The 16,855-nt window shown below is 42.5% G+C and overlaps 2 long non-coding RNA genes across 16 annotated transcripts in view; one reads left to right on the top strand and one right to left on the bottom strand.

Annotated features, from left to right (window-relative positions):
- The window catches only part of LOC112425989 (uncharacterized), an 84,852-nt gene extending 77,943 nt beyond the window's left edge, over window positions 1–6,909 (bottom strand). Inside the window, exons 1-2 of one of the 2 annotated variants that reach the window (XR_011608823.1) lie at window positions 6,900–6,909; window positions 4,687–4,746 (exon numbers count right to left, since the gene is read on the bottom strand). This is a non-coding gene — a long non-coding RNA (uncharacterized lncRNA). Of the gene's footprint in view, window positions 1–4,686; window positions 4,747–6,532; window positions 6,607–6,899 lie in introns of those variants that run through there. The other variant, XR_011608822.1, reaches the window with a different exon arrangement.
- The window catches only part of LOC105495369 (uncharacterized), a 252,278-nt gene that overhangs the window by 221,854 nt on the left and 13,569 nt on the right, over window positions 1–16,855 (top strand). For 13 of the 14 annotated variants that reach the window (XR_011608812.1, XR_011608815.1, XR_011608814.1 and 10 more), the window contains one exon: window positions 6,531–6,682. The exons of the other annotated variant lie outside the window; for it this stretch is intronic. This is a non-coding gene — a long non-coding RNA (uncharacterized lncRNA). The remainder of the gene's footprint in view (window positions 1–6,530; window positions 6,683–16,855) is intronic. 14 annotated transcript variants of the gene reach the window in all.

Here is a 16,855-nt window from a genome sequence, read left to right as displayed (position 1 = left end):
TCTATGGTTTTAAGGTTTAAGACAATCATTCCAAAAATGCAAACCAATCTCAAAACCTAATAAAATTCATAGAGCTTTGAAAGATTTGATCCAAGAATCACAGCAAAAATATTTCAAACACAAAATGTCTAATAGTGGTTTTAGACATTTGAGTTATCATCTATTTTACTCTATCAAAACTGATCTGCAAATGTGGGGTTAGAAAAATACAGCGATCAGGCAGGGCACAGTGGCTTATGCCTGTAATCCCAGCACTTTGGGAGGCCAAGGAGGGAGGATCACCTGAGGTCAGGAGTTTAAGACCACCCTGGACAACATGGTGAAACCCTGTCTCTACCAAAAATACAAAAATTAGCCGGGCATGGTGGCAGGCGCCTATAATCCCAGCTACCAGGGAGGCTGAGGCAGGAGAATCAGTTGAACCTGGAAGGCGGAAGTTGCAGTGAGCCAAGATCGCACCACTGCACTCCAGCCTAGGTGACAGAGCAAGACTCTGTCTAAAAAAAAAAAAGAAGAAGAAGAAAAATACAGGATCAAGTGTGTCAGCCAAACTGCTGACCAGTGCTGAGCAGTGCAGTGGGTTTCTGTGTATGTGTGTGTGTGTATGTATGAAGTATGTGTCGGTTTGGTAGGTGTTTGTTTATGTGCATATGACATGTGTGTGGACTGTGTGTGAGTGGAGTGTGTGAGTGGTATGTGTGTCTGTAGGGTGTGGATGTTAAGTGTATGGCAGTGTGTGTGATACATGTACGTATAGAGTATGTGTGTTACGTTTGTGGGTATGCACATGCAGTGTGACTATGTATGTGATATGTGTGTCTGTAAGGTGTGAATGCTAAGTATGTGCATGGCTGTGTGTACATGTGTTTGTAGGGTATATGTGTGTTGTGTGTATGGGTATGTACATGCAGTGTAACTATGTAATGCATATGTGTTTGTGTGTGGTGTGCATGTGTGTCTGGGTGGAAGGTGTGTGTGAGTGTGTGTGTGTATACCTGAGCATGTGTGTTGTGTATATTTCTACATGGTTCTTTTGTGTTTGAGTGTGGTGTCTGGAAATGAAGTGTGTGAGACACGTGTGTGTGCAGTGTGGATGTATGGTATGTGTATAGGTATGTGTTTGTGAATCTTTGTGTATAGTGTGTGTAGTGTGGGGGTCTTGGGGGGTGCATGTGTGTGTGTGAGAGAGGAGAGAAAAATTCAGAGACACACTGAAAAACATAAAAACAGAATATCACAGACAGACAGAAAAAGATTTGTGGCCAGGCGTGTGGCTCATGCCTGTAATCCTGGCACTTTGGGAGGCCGAGGTGGGTGAATCACAAGGTCGGGGGTTCAAGACCAGCCTGGCCAAGATGGTGAAACCCTGTCTCTACTAAAAATACAAAAATTAGCCGGGTGTGGTGGCAGGCACTGGTAATCCCATCTACCCAGGAGGCCGAGGCAGATAATTGCTTGAACCTGGGAGGCAGAGGTTACAGTGAGCCAAGACTGTACCACTGCACTCCAGCCTGGGTGACAGAGTGAGACTCCATCTCAAAAAAAAAACAAAAACCAAAAACAACAAAACAACAAAAAACAAACAAAAAAAGATTTGTAATAGTCCCTAAATGATAAAAATAAAAACTCCCTCCTAACTCTGAAGAGAGAAGGATCAAGATTCCTGTCCTGGCTCCACTGCATACTGGTGCAAGATTTAGGGCAAGACATGCCACATCTTCACGGTATGACTTCCTCTTCAGTAAAAAGCATAAATAATACAATATCTTTCTGGGACACGTGTTGAGAATTTCATGAGATAATATACAGAAAGTGTTTCAGAGAATGTCCAACACATACTTAGGTGTTTAAGAAATGGGAGCTATTATTATTGTTATGATTATTTTAATTGTATCTATTTTTATTCCTATTATTTTTATTTATATATATATTTTTTGAGATGAACTCTTGGTCTGTCACCCAAGCTGGAGTGCAATGGCGCGAACTTGGCTCACTGCAACACCCACCTCGCAGATTTAAGCATTTCTCCTGCCTCAGCCTCCCAAGTAGCTGGGATTACAGGGAACTGCCACCATGCCTGGCTAATTTTTTGTGTGTGTTTTTAATAGAGACGGGGTTTCACCATGTTGGTCAGGCTAGTCTCAAACTCCTGACTTGAAGTCATCCACCCACCTTGGCCTCCCAAAGTGCTGAGATTATAGCCACTGCCCCCGGCCTTATTACTATTATTACTCAATTATATGCCACTTGTTCAAAATTGAAAATTTCCCACAAGGTAGACTGTTTTCCAGCCCCCACCACTTACTCTTTTATTTGCTGGCAAGGTGTTTCTAGAATTATTCGACTTTCTATAAAAGTCTCCAAATATTTCAGGAGTAATTTTCAAGTACAAGAACTTCTCAAATGTAGGATGCCACTGCTGTCATTGTGTTGATTTTTGAGAAAATAAATAAATACCAAAACAATGCAAGGAATGGTCACCATATCCCGAGTTTCCAGATGTATGATCTTCTCTCAGTGAAAGGAATGAAATTCTTTGTTCATCTTTCAGACTTGGCTTATTAATTTCCACCAAGTTGTTTCTGACAGTTAATAAGGAGCATTTTAATTCACAGAGGAAACAGAGGAAAGGGGAAGGAAGCAAATATCTGCCTTCTATAAATCAGACTCTTTAAGGCATTGATTTCATTAAATATTTAAAATCCAATGATGTTTGGATTAGCGTCTCCATGTTACACAGCAGGACAGTGTGACTTCAGGAGATGATAAAATTTCCTGCCTAATGTGACACAGCCAGAAAATGGCAGAGTGAAGCCACGCTGCTTGGGCCCACCCAAGAATTTAGTCTTCTCAGCCAAGAGCATTAAGAAAAATAACAAACAAAAGAGGTGGCATGATTCCATCCAGAAAAGATGGTAGCACCTGAAAATCCAGAATTTTCAGAGTGTGGTTCCATAGGCAGCTTAAAGGGAACACGATGGCCCACCCCCAGTATGGCTTGGTTCACTTTCCTTGTCTTCTCCACAGACCAGCAGAAGACCCCACCAGAGATAAAGCTCAGAATGTACAAATCCAAAATTTACCCAGCCCAGGAACATCCAGAGACCAATAACTTCCTTGTCTCCCAATCTGGCTGTCTCCTTTCCTTTGGTAACCACCTCAGTTGTTTTCGTTTCTCATTTCTTTTTCTTGCATGTAGCCCTTGGCTTGTTTCCATGACACCCAGCTTCTAAATAGAAGCGATGTGAGATTTTCTGCTATAGCAACATTCCTTGGGTGTTAAAGTTGCTTTGTTTTGAAAAGGCTGATGGTGGCTTAGCCACAGAAGAATGAACATGATGCTTTGGCTCCTTGCTAGGGAGGCGCCCGTGGGACGGTGTCACCTGTCACTGGGAGACAAAGAAAAGTCGTGCTCTGTCACTCTTTGGGTGGCAATTCTGTTGAAGTCACTAACCCTGCTTGCTCAAATTCTGCATCTGCGTCTGATGGGGTGCAGGCTCTTTTAGGGTTCTTTTCCAGATGTCTTTTGTGAACGCCACCCTCTGAGACAGAGATATGGGGTTTTAGGATACCTGCTTCAGTGACTTTTATGACTTCATCTTTCTGCTTGCTGCTTTTGAGAAAATGGGCTTCACACAATAGCGAGATTTATGACTCTCCCTAGCAGCTTTCACAGAAAGAGTTAGCAGAATGAATGAGGAAACGTCTTTTCTCTTCTTGCCCATATCAGAATTTCGGGGTGTGAAGACTGCATGCTGAGTCTTCTTGTTTATAAACCTACCTTCCATGAGCCTTCAGATAAAGGAGAACTAGTTTTATTTAAAGCAAGCTAATAGTGTTAATTATGAGAAATATGATAAAGTTTCTTTTTAAATCCTAGTGATTAGCAAAAGACCAATACTGAAATTACAAAGAAAATTCTAGAATCTTCCTTGGTGACACTCAATTCATGTGTAATCCAAATACCCAAACATTTGGTATTGCATTCTACAATTATTTGTCAAATGCCTGCTACACATTAGGCATTGTGATAGGCAGTAGATACACAAGAACAAACCAGATAGGCATGGTTTCTCAAGGTGTTGATAAGCTACTGGGGAGGACAGACACCTAGATTCTATACAAGAAATTTGGTCTAATGAAGAGAGGGTCCTAACTCACTGGAGATCAGTGAGAGTGCTCAGGATGAAGTGATGTTCAGAGACTCCTGTACCTTGTCCTCTTTCTCCGTTGTGTTGGGCCCAAGCTTAAATAGTAACATCTGCAAGTTTAATTCTCTAACCCAGAAGATTCCATGATCACGAAGGTGATGATAAACCCTTTCAGCTCGGGACCATCCATCATATCATGACACTCAGAGGTGATGTCAAATCTTTGATATCAAATTCTCTTTGAAGTTCATTTTCTGTCATGACATGGTTGTTGCGTCTTGGTCTATCTTTCTATTTTATATATGAGAGAATTCAGTAATGGAGGAGTGTGTGTCTTTATTTATTTTTCTTTTCTGTAGCTTAGATCTTGGTTACAAAATAACTGTAATATAGCCTATTAACCACACTTTATTGTAGGATTTTCAGAGCTACAAGGAGGTATTCAATCCTCCCACATTTTTGCTCACTTATAGGAAGAAAGGATGGACACTTTCATTATTGCTGTTATCAGAAGAAAAAAATAAAAAATACTTACTTTTGTTCCTCATTCTTGAAGCCATTTAAGATTTTGAATACCTACGCACAGGGAAGAAACCTACCATGAATTAGAAGATAATAGCGAAGTATATTCCACATGCCATGTAACCAAACATTTGTATCAAATATCCATATGCCCTTGGGAAAGTTGCCTCCTCTTTTTGTACCTAATTTTGTAATTGTGAAATCAGGAAGATTCACTAGATAATCTCAAAATTTATTTCTACTTCTAAAATTTGAAGTCCATGCCTTAGACTTTAACACATCTCATGACATTAAGATATTCTAAGTCCTAGCCCAGAGGCACTTCCAAATGGCTTTTGATATATAACACCAGATAAGGCAACTGAATTTTAAAATATGACCTTAAGTAAAGTTGCAAAGAAAACCCTTAAACAGCTCCATCTCTGAGTTTCCATCCTCTCTTAGAAGACTGAGATGTCCTCCTATAACCCAGGGTGTGAAAATATTCCAGGGGATGCTTTGGGAGACAGGCAAGAGAAGGTAGAGAGGGAGAGATGAGGACTTGTCAAAGTAGACACCAATGAATGTGCAACCATTGACTGACTGAATGGGTCAGTTGACAAATGGATGAAGTTTTTATCTCTAATCTGGGAAGCGATTCAGTCACCAAAGTGGAATAAGGAAATCCTTCTCTACTAAGATGGAACAGTGCTAAAAGTGGTATTCAAAGCACTGGTTTGAAATCCTGCCCCCTCCTGACATATATACACTTGCTATATAACCTTGGTGGGTTTAAGTAATTTATTTGACCTTCAGATGATGATGATAATGATGATGATGATTAGAGGTAGGGTCTTGCTATGTTGTCCAGGCTGGTTTTGAGGTAGGGTCTTGCTATGTTGTCCAGGCTGGTTTTGAACGTCCAGCCTCAAGCAGTCCTCCTGACTCAGCCTCCTGAGTATCTGGGATTATAGGCCACTGTGTCCAGTCTTCAGATTATTAAATTGGTAGAGTTTTTTTGTGAGAATGCAATGAGATCATATGTTTAAGAGTTATTGGGTCATAGTGCATGCTCAATGAAAATGTTGAGTCTAATTAGAATAATGATTTTGCTATGGTCTGAAAATTTGTGTCCCCTCCAAATTCATATGTTGAAATCCTAAGCCCCAAGGTAAAAATGTTGGGACATAGGGCCTTTGGGAAGTTATTAAGTTGGGAGAGGACAGTACTCATGAAGAGGATTAGTGCCTTTGTTAAAGAGGCCCAAGGGAGCTCATTTGTCCCTTCGGCCAAATGAAAGTATAGCAAAAAGATGGCTGTCTATAAATCAGGAAGTGGCCCTCACCAAACACTGAATCTGTGGGTACCTTGATTTTGGACTTCTGGTCTCCAGAACTGTGGGAAGTAAATTTCTGTTGCTTATAAGCTGTGCAATTTAAGGTGGTTTATTATAGCAGCCCGAATGCAGGGAGATTTCTTCACTCAAACTCCCTGAGAAGCAGTGGAACAACTTGGTAGTAAAAGTAGCTAACAATGGGAGCAGCCAGTTCATGTTTATTCAAATGCACTGCACCCTCTCTCTCACCTCACACTACTTTCAAGTCTTCCCATGTACACTCTGCCTTTCTTGAGATCAGATGCTGTCCCCTGTACTTGAGCACTCTTCCCTCACTTCTTTTACCTAGTGAGCTCTTATTTTTATTCGCCAGGCCTCAATTTACATATCTCCAGCTTTCTCTAAGATTCCCTCCCTGCCCTCCCCAACCAAGCCCAGGTTACCACCCGCAGTGTGATCTCCTGCACCCTCTACGTGCCCTCCTTAGAACTCTTAACCCGCCATGTTGCTACTGTCTGTCCCACATCTCTCTTCCCCACCAGACCTTAAGGAAAAGAAGGACCAAGCCTGGATGTTGCCACTGTTGAATCTCCAGTACTCATTCCGGTTTTAGAAGAGACCAGACCCTCAACACATACGTGCTGGTTGAGGAAAGAGAGGCCTTCTGAGTACCATAGGAAGAGAGTCTAGGGAGGTGAGTACAAAATGGCGGCCACACTTTCCTCACAAGGGGGAAGAGATTCCTTGGCCTGCTGACCTTTGTCCCCTCTCCAGCCACCCCTGAAGATTCCATTCCAAGTCCTGGCACCATCAGAGAGTGAACTCTTTGATGGAGGCTTCCCACTTGCAGCGGAGAAGGCCCTCCCCTCCACCCACAGAAGGCCTCCTTCTCCCAGCTCCCCGGGCCTCACTCCTTGTGTGGTGCCTCCCGTCCATTTTCAGTCTGGGGCTGCGTCTGCTCTTGGAGTCAGGAGGGGAATGTCTGCGCCTTCTGCAGAGACACAGCGAGGGAACATGACGTTTCCCTCTGGCCCCAACGCTGAGCGTCATTGGTGTTGGCCTGAGATCAAAGCTGCTGTTCCATTTTTAACCTCGGTAGGGCCCCACCTCACCCTGAGCATGTGTTCCTGACATTTCATTGTGAGCCAGGGGAATAAACAAAACCCACCCCCTGAGTCTAGCGAAGGACGCCTTCGGGGAGCTCTGAACTCGGCGAGGCAGATCAGTGCTTTTCCCACCGAGGGCCCCCCTTGTGCGCTGCGGTTTTTCCTGAGCTTACATGACACCACCGTAAGGGAGATGGATGGCTTTATTTTTGTGCAGAACAAATGTGCAGATGGTGACCCCCGACCAACAAAAAGAAAAAAACTTAGTGTGCAGAGGCAAGGGAGGAGGAGGCAAGGGGAGTCCATGTTGGCCTCTCCTCTCCCTACCTTTTCTCTTCTCCTGGGTCTCCCGAAAACGTCGCCAAAGTCTCCATCTGTGGTTGGTGGGGATATTGACAGGAGCCCATTTTATTTTCAAATTATCTGTTCTTTGTGGTAAAAATAAAAACATGCTTTTAGAATTTTCAAGCAATTTAAAAAAGATATAAGGACGAAAGATGATGTCTGGTACAAATTAGAACTCAATAAATATTTGTGGAAGGAAGGAAAGAAAAAAAATCCCTCCAAACTCCACCACTATCAATATTTTGATGAGCATCCTTCTATATATTTATGTGTATTCCAACTACATAACAAACATGATCATACTATATTCATATATAACATATTCATACTGTCTATGCACAATGAATACAGTACAATTGCTACTATAGTTACTATTTACTGCTGTATTTACACAGAATGATGGCTATGTATATGAACATCATACGTTTATATTGTATACACACATATAGTATTTACTACATTACCCTGTACTATACTATACTGTACTATAACATATGCTACAATGTCTTTTTTTTTTTTTTTTTTTTTTTTTTTTTGAGATGGAACCTCACTCTGTCACCCAGGCTGGGGTGCAGTGGTGCAGTCTTGGCTCACTGCAACCTCTGCCTCCCAGGTTCAAGCAATTCTCCTGCCTCAGCCTTCTGAGTAGCTGGGATTGCAGGCACGCACCACCGTGCCTGGCTAATTTTTGTATTTTTAGTAGAGACAGCCAGGCTGCTCTTGAACTCCTGACCTCAGGTGATCCGCTCGCCACGGCCTCCCAAAGTGCTGGGATTACAGGCATGAGCCGCCACACCCCACCAGTATATGCTACTAGGCTTTTAAAAAGTGCCAGTAGCATGTTCCTATTGTACTCACATACACGATCATACTGTTTGAGGTGTTTCGCTATCGGCTTGTTTACCATGTCCTGGACATCTTTCCATGTCTATGAATTTTAAAACAAATTCATCCCATTTTAAGGCTGCCAAGTAGCTATTTGTGTGGCTGTGCTATCACTTAACCACTCCAAGACAGCCACTTATGAAACCCCCACCTTAAAGTAAACTCCATACTTTTAATTGTTTTTTCTCTTGTGACTCTGCCTCTCTGCTGTCTTGTAAGCCATATCCATTCGAGGTCAGAGTTTTCTACTTCCTCAACTGCAAAGTTGTCAGCATCAGAACAAGGGGTGCACATTTGCAGAAATCCTTTTGGATTTCTCTGTGGTGCTTTGGCTTGAAGAAAACAGTCCTCTCCTTTCTGCCTTCACCCACCTAATTTGTTTCCACATTTTTTTTTTTTTTTTTTTTTTTTGTGGTGGCAATGACTGCATCAGGCTTTAAAAAGATGGTGTCTGGAGATTCATAGCTTTTCAAAAGCTCTTTGTTTTTTTCTGATGAACAGCCAGAACTAAGAAACAGGAAGGCATAGAAAGAACATGGCCTGTCGTGTTCAAAGGGGCCAAATTCTTGTTCGACCTTTGACCTCCCATGAAACAGTTTCCTCATCTGCAAAACTGGGGAGATTATAATGAAGCCGCCTTGCAGTGTTAGTATGAGGATTACAGTGAGTGCCTGACACACAGAACTCCTCAGCCATGTCAGCTTCTCTTTCTGAGCGTGGAGTGGGGCAGGAGAGGAAAGGTTCTGAAATTAACTATATCTGGGTTTGAATCTGAGCTCAACCACTTTCTATTTTTTGTTATTTGTTTATTTTTAAAATTCTTTTAATTTTTTTGTTTTTATTTTTATTTTCTGAGACAGAGTCTTGCTCTGTCACCTGGGCCAGAGTGCAGTGGCACAATCCCGGCTCACGGCAGCCTCTATCTCCCGGCTCAAGCAATCCCCCCACTTTAGCATCCTGAGTAGCTGGTACTATAGGCATGCACCACCATGCCTGGCTAATTTTTTTTTTTTTTTAATTTTTAGTAGAGACAGGGTCTCACTATGTTGCCCCAGTCAGGTCTCAAGCTCCTGGTCTCAATCTGTCCTCCCACCTTGGCCTCCCGAAGTGCTGAGATTACAGGCAAGAGCTATGGTGCCTGACCCTTTTAACATTCTTTTGTAGAGACAGAGGTCTCACTTGCTATGCTGCCTAGGCTGGTCTCAAACTCCTGGCCTCAAGCAGTCCTCCAGTTTTGGCCTCCCAAAGTGCTGGGACTACAGGCATGAGTCACCATATGTGGCCTTCAACTTCTCTCCAGATAAGTGACTTAACCCCTCTAAGTTTCTGTTTTCTTTCTGTAAATTGGAGCTAAAATATTCATGAGACAGCAGAGTCATAAGGCTTACAGATGATGTCTGCAAAGGGCCTGGATCAGGGCACTCAAGTGGGAGCTGCTCTTATGATGCATTAGATTCTGACTCTTACCTCCAAACTTCAGGAAAAGCTTGAACTATCTTTTATTTCACATCTGTGGTCACGTTTTAGATGCCTATTTACACGTAGAACATGTTGGGACAAAATTCAGAAACTTCATTATAATCCTGCCTTTCCTATTTACTTCCTGAAAGACCTTCAGCAAGGCACCCTGGTTCCTACTTTTCTTGTTTCCCTAAATTGTTGATGCTATTTGTAATAAAAACACCACTGAATATATCCTTGGTACTTAACAGCTTACAAAGCATCTTTCATTATCATTATTCTATATGAACTTTCCAGCTGCTGGGCCAAGGTTTACCAGTACACATTTAATACATCAATATTCTATCAACTTCAGAGCCCCTTTAAAATATGTTTATTTTTCTTTCTTATAAAGCAAGTTATGGGCAAAGGGGTGAGAGTGGGTGTTAATATTTCCTGGGTTCTTCAGAGTATTTCCTTGTTCACCCAACTAGCATTGTGTAATTGATAAGACACATACTAGTTACTGTACTACAATCTGAGGATAAAATAAGATATTGTCATGACTTTCAAAAGTCTCCTTGGCTGGGCATAGTGGCTCACACCTGTAATCCCAGCACTTTGGGAGGCCAAGGCAGGAGGATCACCTGAACCCAAGAGTTGGAGACCAGCTTGGGCCCCACCCAGTGAGGCCCCACCTCTACAAAAAAAAAAAAAAAAAAAAAGCCAGGTGTGGTGGCACACGCCTGTAGTCCCAGCTAGTTGGGAGGCTGAGGTAGGAGGTTTGCTTGAGGCTGGGAGGTCAAGGCTGCAGTGAGCCATGATCGTGCCACCACACTTCAGCCCAGACAACCAAGCAAGAACCTGTCTAAAAAAAAAAAAAAATCTTTTTAAATGGGAAAGATGTACATGTACACTGGAGCATGGAAAATATTCTAATCAAGATGTGCAGGGTAAAGTTGAAATACTAATGAGCAGGTTATCTGGCCCTGGGGGTGGACGCCAGTGTTAGAAAAGGTTTTAGGATAAGCAAAGTTTTGAGTTTATCTTCAATGAAAAGAGTTCATTTCATCCAAATGGGGCTGGCGGGGAGCAGAGGAAATGGGGGTCAGGAAGGGAGTTCGTGGAAGACAGTGCAGTGTGTCTAAAGGCTTGGAGGCGGCCCCGCTATGGTGTTTTCAGGGGACTCCAAGAAGTCTATGGAGTGGTGTGTGGGGGCGAGCAGGAGATGAAACCAAAACCGTCAGCCATGGCCAGAGCTTGGAGAACCTCGTATTCCCTGTTGAAGAATCTGGGCTCTTCTGAGAGCCATGGTGGGTTTTACATGGGGGAATAGGATGGCCCAAGTTGTGTTTCTGGATGGCTGGATTTAAGATGGTGACCCAGAGGCAGGATTTGGGCTGAAGTGGTTTATTTGGGATGTGATCCCAGGAAGCAATGGGAGGGATGGGGAAGTGAGATAGGGAAGGAGAGAAAACCAATGAAGGCTGCACTGTAGTGAAAGCTGCACCACCAGGGCAAGGGAAGCCCTATTCCTCCCTGTTCACACACACAGGCACACATACACATACACATGCCCTATTGGGTCTGTTTCTCTGGAGAACTCTGAAAAATACAAAAAGTCAATATTCTTTGTATGTAAGTCCTCTGAATACAGAAATGGCCACCTGACACAAGCCTAGACAATCAGAATCCTGCACTGGCTCCTCTGCCCTTTGCATCCTTTAATCTTTCCCACTGGTGCCATCAGAGCCCACGCTGAGTCTGGCTTTAAAGAGGATTGAAGAATTGGATTAGAACTCCATCTGATGCTGACCTGGCCTGACCTCCAAACACCGCTTCTCCCACTGCGCCCAAGATTAAGGAACTACCTCCGTGTTTGGGGACAGCTGTCCCACCTACCTGAACGCTCACTGTAGAGGGTTTAACTCTTGTTTTTGTTTCTTCATAATTCATTCTCTCATTCTTTGTCTTGATTCTCCTTCCAGGATGCTCCCTATGCTGTTCTTTTTTTTTTTTTTTCTGAATATATAAGTAATATATTTTCTTTGTTGAAAATTCAGAAAATATGGAAAAGACTTTAGAAGAAAGTAGTAAGTATCACCCATAATCCAACACTAAGCAGTAATAACCACTCTAACATTTAGGTATATTTTCTTCTTTTTTCTATGCATTTATGTGTTTTCTTTAAAAATTAAGATTGTACTATATATATAACTTGTTTTTAAAATGTTTAATTTTTGAACACCGTGTATTTTACATGGCTAAATAATCAAAAAGTATAAAACTGTATACAGTGAAAAGTCTTGCTCCCTTCTGATCGCATAAGTAACTACCATTTACCATTTAAGTTTCCTTAGAGAGATTTTTTTTTAATGTTTTAGAGACAGGGTCTCACTTTGTTGCCCAGGCTGGTCTCAAGTTCCTGGCCTCAAGCAGCCTCCCACCTTGGCTCACAAGGTGCTGGGATTACAGGCATGAGCCACTATGCCCAGCCCTTCCAGAGAATTTTTATGCTCATTAAAAGCAATTATGAATAATTTTCTTTGCTATACCTGCAAGTTTTTAATATAAATAGCATACCATAGTAACTATTCTGCATCTTGCCTTTTTCACTTAATATATGTTATAATTCATCCAAAATCATTACATAAAGAGCTTCTTCATTCTTTTTTATAGCTGTCATTTTATAATATTCCATTGTATGTATGTACCATCATTTATTTAGCCAGTCCCCTGGTGAATGGATATTTAGATTGTTTCCAATCATTTGCTATTAGTAACAGTGTTTGTATATAGATTATTTTGCCCTTTACTGTAGGATAAATTCCTAGAATTCTTAAAGGGTATGTGCATTTGAATTTTGATACCTGTTGCTAAATTGTCCTCCAGGAGGTTATATATATAAATGCCCTCACCAGAGGCCAGGTGTAGTGGCTCATACCTGTAGTCCCAGTACTTTGCAGGCATGCTCCCTATGCCATTCTTAGCCCATGTGACTTTAGGCACAGTCTCAGTAATCAGGCAGAATCACGTGACTCAGCCTAGCCAATGAGAGTTCCACTTCCCTATGGCCATGGTGATTGGTACAAAGCTGAGAATGTGATCTAAGCTGCCACAGTCAGAGCCAATGAGGGGAGGCCCCTGGGTTTTCACTGAAACTATTGGAGAACTGGAGTTCTCTTTCTGCTGGGTTTGCCAGGCTAGTGGGGTATAAGGATGAAGCTGCCATCTTGAGAATAAATTCAATCCAGTAGAAAATAAAACTAAAAGATGGGGAGAGAAACTAAAGCTTGATGACATCATTTGAGTACCTGAATTCAATCATAGCAGAAAGCAGACAACTCCACCCCTAGACTTTTAAATTATGTGAATCAATAAATTATTTTTATTTCCTTAAACCCACTGAGTTGGGCTTCTGTCTCTTGCAAACATAGAGGTCCTAGCTAAAGTATTAATAAAATTTTTGGGGAATAGCCCTGGTTTTCAGCAGCCTCAGGTTCCCTTTTTCTAGGGGATGAGAATCTGGTATGTTGGAATCTTGAACCATCCAAATAATAACCGCTACAACCTCAGCAACAACTACCATTTATTGAGCGCTTCCATAAATTATATCACTAATTACATTCCTGGGCACTGTTGTTATTAATTATTACTATTATTATTTTGAGACAGAGTCTGAGTCTGTTGCCCAGGCTGTAGTACAGCGGCATGATCTCATCTCACTGCAACCTCCGCCTCCCTCATTTTATAAATGAAGAAATTGAGGCTTAGAGAAGTTTAGCAACTTGACCAAGGCCACACAGCTGGTAAATGACTTAACAACCAAACTCAGGTCTGTCTGTCTCCTGACTGCAAGGTTGATCTCACTTTTCATTGCTGTCTTCCTTAGGAATTGAAAACTCCCTGCTGAATGGACAAAGATGTGAGTTGAACTTTGCTAAATACCCATTAAGCATCTATAGTGTCCCTTCATTACCAAGGTGTTAGGTTAGGTCAACAAACAGACAACAGAAAGGTCATGCTCTCACTCTGTGCTTTTCTCCCAGCCTATCTACTGGAATACCAGCCTTGCTTGGAGAATGGCCTTTTACCAGATGCTCTCCTCATCTTGGGGTTTCTGTATACAATCTTATTTCCTGCCATAAGTGGAATCTCCATGATGAGGGCTGTAGCAAAGTCTGCCCCATAAAGCATGTGCGCATAAACTCTGTCTCCTGAGCCCCCAGAATCTAGACTATCAGGTGGATTTGTCCAAATATCTCAGAAAGCTTTGAAACATTAATCCATTGGCTCCTAAGTCCTGGGTAACCACATACAACAAAAATGGGGAAAGGGCCCTACCTTGTGGCTTTTCAAGATTAAAGATCTTAAGAGCATTGAGTGGTGCCCAGCTATTGAGGGGCCATTTAACAGAGCTGCTGCACCAGCAGATGCAGAGTTAAATACCAGGGTTGTGTCCCTAGATCAGTAGTTGCAATCAGAGATGTTAAAACCATTCCAGTCTTAAAAAAAAAAAAAAAAAAAAAAAAATCCCAGTCAGGCTGGTGTTAATGGTCTGCTAATAGTTTTAATGACTGTTTCTACAAACTTGCAGAATGCTTCTATTCCTCCGTTTGGTTTTAGCTGCCTATTTTGTGTGCTCTGGTTGGGTAAGGGGGAAGATAAGGGTGTGGAGAATGTACCCCTGAGAAAAATGGGGAAATATTAAATGACTGATTCCCAACTGGTCTCTCAGAGAATGCCTCATGGTTTTCTGAGACCTAGAGATTGAAGAGAAGGGGCTGAGATTCTCCATGTGTGATCTAACGACAACACCAACCTGAGAAAATACACTAGATTCCCCTAGAAATACTTCCAAGAGATGTACTGTAGCTGAATCGGAAGCCTGGATTAGAGACCCATCTCTGACACTGGCTGGCCTCAGACAAATCATTTATTTCCCTGAGCCTTGGTTTCTCCATCTGTTATAATTAAGCTGGATCAGTGGTTCCCAAATTCCATCTTTAGAGTTTCTACGTGAGAGCCACCTGGGGAAAAGGTGTTATAATACAGATTCCCAGACCCTAGCCTTATTCAGTCAGAATCTACAAGCCAAGGCCTATGAATCTGTATTTTTTGCAGGCTTCCCCAGGGGATTCTTAAGCAAGGCCAGGTTTGGAGACTACCAAACTAGATCAACCCACAGTCCCCTCCCACCTTAGCATTCTCAGAGAACAGTTTGGGGACATATGTTGGGGTTTTCTGTTCTCTGTTGGAAGAGAGTTGCCTTGTTGGCCTCTTGGCTTTCTCTGTCTCACTCCTGACAACTTCTCCCAGTTTCACCCACCTTTAAACAGAAAACATTGTGGGTGCCCTGAAGGGAAATAAAAGCAATGAAGTCTCATGTTTTTGGTTTCAAGAGAGAACTTTACCTTCCATTCTCACAGTGATTGTTTTATGGGCCCTTAGTAAGACATAATCCAAATCAACTTTCTTAAACCCAGCTACATGGAAACTATGCAGGAGAGTGTATAGGCCCAAAGAAGAACCAAATGAAGAGTCTTTGGGTTATAGAAGAGTCTACAACACAGAGAACTAAATGAAAACTCCATTGTCAGGCTGTTAACTGCAAATGGCACCACAGGTAAACATTTATTGAGCACTTACTCTGGACCAAGAACTTCGCATAAATTATTCCTTTCCATCTTCCCATCCCAAGAAGTAGAGGCTATCATTTCACTCCCATTTTACATTTGAGGAAGTTGAGGTACACACAGGCTAAGTTATTTGCTCAAGTTTCCCTTGTTTGTGAAGTGCAGGAGCTGTAATTACAAGCCCAAACGGATGACAAAACAACCCTTTGTGTAAAAATGGATAGTTCATGCATTGTCCAGAAAAGTTTATAGAGGGTGTAGACTCCAGCCTTTAATTCCCTTTTTCTAAGAATTGTTGTCCAAGGAAAATAAATGGAACTCGTAATAGCTCATTGTGCTCTTGGCCCTGCCATCTCGCATGTCCGGCATTCCGTTATCCCACCTGGCAGCTGCTCCCTTCACTAAAGGGAACTGGGGACATTAGCAACGGAATATTTTTTTTAATTATAGAAGGGGGATTGTTTAGACTGATCCAAGGGCCATAACATGGAATCATAGAGTGACAGGTTGAGAGCAATTTTGCCAGACCAAGAAAGGACTGATTTCACGATTATTTTGGTAATTCTGCTACCCACCACGTTTAACATAATGCCGAGATTTATAGTGTCATGGGAACTAGGTGGGATTTGATCACTCTTGGCTTCAGTTTACCACCGACCAGAATGCATGCCACATTTATTTAGCATGTCACTTTTGTGCAAAGTCCCAAATGGGGGAGAGCAAAGCATGCTGAGCTGAGAATCCAGGCCTTTGTTCTCTATGTGGATGAGGACAACCACCTTCTACTGTCTTAATCTTAGTTTTTCCATCTGTACAATAGGATGATTGGACTGGAACGTTCCCAAACTGTTTTCTTTTTTTGTTTTTTTTTTTTTTTTGAGACGGAGTCTTGCTCTGTCGCCCAAGCTGGAGTGCAGTGGCGCGATCCTGGCTCACTGCAAGCTCCACCTCCTGGGTTCACGCCATTCTCCTGCCCCAGCCTCCCGAGTAGCTGGGACTACAGGCGCCCGCCACCTCGCCCGGCTCATTTTTTGTATTTTTAGTAGAGACAGGGTTTCACCGTGGTCTCGATCTCCTGACCTTGTGATTCGCCTGCCTTGGCCTCCCAAAGTGCTGGGATTACAGGCGTGAGCCACCGCACCCGGCCTCCCCAACTGTTTTCAACTCTGACATTTGATTTATTTTGATTCCGTTCATTCAACCAATAGTCACAGAGCAGCTGCTCAGTGCCAGGCCTTTAAATGAGAACCTGGGGACGCAGTAAAAATATCAATGGCCGTCACACTTGGTTTGTAGGTGGGTGTTTGATAGGGCCAAGAAGATGGGACAGGGAGCAAGACACCCACCTCTGCATTGTGCAACTGGGTGACTTTGGGTGAGCCACTTTACCTCTTTGAGCTTGTTCTTCATGTTATGAGGCTTACAGAAAGAAGTTTCTCAAAGTGTGATCAGATG

This window comes from Macaca nemestrina, chromosome 10, assembly GCF_043159975.1.
Source record: "Macaca nemestrina isolate mMacNem1 chromosome 10, mMacNem.hap1, whole genome shotgun sequence".
In the NCBI taxonomy this organism is placed as follows: domain Eukaryota; kingdom Metazoa; phylum Chordata; class Mammalia; order Primates; family Cercopithecidae; genus Macaca; species Macaca nemestrina.
Note: the sequence above shows the minus strand (reverse complement) of the source record. Positions and strands in the feature narration are given on the sequence as shown.